Raw genomic sequence first — 2543 nt, forward strand, 5'->3', positions numbered from 1 at the left:
TTATTTTTAGACAGGCTCTCATTAAATTGCCTAGACTAGGTTGAACTTATAAGTGTGCTCTTACTTGTTTGGAGACGACGTCTCACTGTATGGCCCTGGCTGGCTTCAGACTCGCTCTGTAGACTGATCTGGCATTGACCTCACAGAGAACCATCCAACCCTGCCACGCAGTGGGTGTGTGTTGAGGGGATAGAGGTGCGCCCACAGCCAGCTATGGCTTTGGTTTAGCTTTCTGAGTAGCTGGGATTACTGCACTATCGCACATACTCAGCTTTCCGGCCACCTCACCTAGGCTTTGTGGGCAGTTCCTCCCTCTCTCTCTGCAGCCATAATGGGTTAGAAAAACTACTCCCTGCCCAGAAGCAGGTAATAGCGAACAGTCACAACATTTTCTTTTAATAATTTTTTTCAAGATCTATTTATTATTATATGTAAGTACATTGTAGTTGTCTTCAGACACACCAGAAGAGGGAGTCAGATCTCATTACGGATGGTTGTGAGCCACCATGTGGTTGCTGGGATTTGAACTCAGGACCTTCGGAAGAGCAGTCGGTGCTCTTAACCCCTGAGCCATCTCTCCAGCCCAAACATCTTTTTAAATGTTTTTTAACAGTTAGAGCCTTATGTTTCTAGCTTTTGATCCCCATCCCCATCATCTCAGAAGGGGATCTGACACAGCGTTGGAAACTGTTCAGGGTAAGGAGGTGGGTCAGAACTAGATGGGTTGAAAAGATGGAAATTGTTAGAAGACATTTTGAAGAAGGATGGAACACTAGGGCTGTGTTCTTAAATCTCCCCACCACAGCCGGGCGTGGTGGCGCACGCCTTTAATCCCAGCACTTGGGAGGCAGAGGCAGGCGGATTTCTGAGTTCGAGGCCAGCCTGGTCTACAGAGTGAGTTCCAAGACAGCCGGGGCTACACAGAGAAACCCTGTCTCGAACAAACAAAAACAAAAAAATAAATCTTCCCACCACAGCCTCAATTTGAATAGTGTGCTGCTTATTTTTGCCCCCAAAGACAGTCAGATGAAACTAAACACTTAGGAGCTATCCACACTGGCATATAATACTCTATACACACATTGTGCAAATGTGTGTCCTTCCTCCTTAACCCCCAATCCCCTTTGCATCCTATCCCTGACTCCCTCCCTTATCCAGATTTTCCATCCACTGCTGGAGTCGACTTCCGCAATCCTTACAGAATAAATCTAGCGCTCTTAGTCTTGGGCTCACAGTAGCCACACTTCCTGTCTGAAAAGAGCCTGGACAACAGATTCTCAACAGCAGGTAACATTTTTAACTTCTGGATCTTTTAGAGTCTTGTTCCTACCAGTTAACCTTATTTTAAGAAGAGAAAGGGTATAGTGAATTGGGGAATCAAGTAACTTAAGTTCCCTGAATAACAACATAATCTTTAGTTTATTTTCTGGCTAAATAAAGTGTGTCTGGAAATCTTTAGGATTCTGTATGTGAATATGTGGCTGTTGGTAAAAACCAAGGAAGAGGATTCTGTAAGCCAGTGGGCTCTTTCTGAGCTCAGCTTAACTTAAAAATTAACCGACTCCTGGGGAAGAAGAAGAACAGCCACCCTCAAGCCTGTAATACTCTAGTTCCTAAATGTTCTGCTGGATATTCTGTTGCTTTGCAAAGAGTAGATAAAAATGTAGTCAGTGATATACAAGCCATATGATGTGCCGGTGATGGGAAATGGTTTTTAAACTTAAGAACTTGCAAGTAAGCCAACACAAGACATTAATGGAGCCAGAGGAAATACCTGGAAAGCTGTGAGCTATGAACTTGGTCATTATGAAATATTGTCCTTCCATCCTCCACCTCCATACGTGTCTGAGGCAGCCACGTCGCTGTTTGGGGGGAAAAAAAGAAAAAAAAAGCTACTTACTCGTGACATCTGGTTATAATTAGAGCCGTTTCCTGCCTAAAGGAAAAGAGGTAGAAAGAAAAAAGTGGATAAGGCAAATGAAGAAACAGTGAACGGAAATACCATCAAAATGGACCTGTCCTCTCCTTGCAAGATCTTGTATAGGCAAGGGAGAATACCATGCACAAAGCGTGAAGCATACTGTAGCTAGAACTCTGGCTCTGTAACCACTCTCACTGTGCTTATTCTGTGTGCACCCTTACCGAGGATACTGGGGGAAAGAGCTGCCGAACCTTCCCCAGTTACTTCTACCCACTGTGGTTGTCCAAAGTGCATGCGGTGTTGGAACATTCCGGAGTTACAGTGATTGAAGTCAGATGATCCAGCACCTCCCCAGCTTCTGTCTGTCATTGCTTTACATGAGAATCGTCTGCAATTCCTTGTTTTCCACATACAGCCAAGTGTGCCTGTCTCATAGTTCAAATGAAGGGATTCTTAGGCATAGTGGCTCACACCTTTAATCCCAACACAGGGTGGAGGGGGTAGATCTTTAAATTCAAAGCCATCTTGGTCAACATAGTGAGCTCAAAGCCAGCAAAGACATAACAAGATGGTGTCTTTAAAATGGTGTCTCTAAAATGAAGAAAGTCTGTGTGTGTGTGTG

General features: G+C 44.3%; 1 protein-coding gene across 1 annotated transcript in view; it reads left to right on the forward strand.

The window, feature by feature from the left end:
- The first annotated feature begins 571 nt into the window (after window positions 1–571).
- Window positions 572–2543, forward strand: part of Ctsk (cathepsin K) — a 10149-nt gene continuing 8177 nt past the window's right edge. Inside the window, exon 1 of the mRNA XM_031374824.1 lies at window positions 572–1287. The gene's annotated coding sequence lies outside the window, so the exon portion shown is untranslated. The remainder of the gene's footprint in view (window positions 1288–2543) is intronic.

This window comes from Mastomys coucha, unplaced genomic scaffold (genome assembly GCF_008632895.1).
Source record: "Mastomys coucha isolate ucsf_1 unplaced genomic scaffold, UCSF_Mcou_1 pScaffold16, whole genome shotgun sequence".
NCBI lineage: Eukaryota > Metazoa > Chordata > Mammalia > Rodentia > Muridae > Mastomys > Mastomys coucha.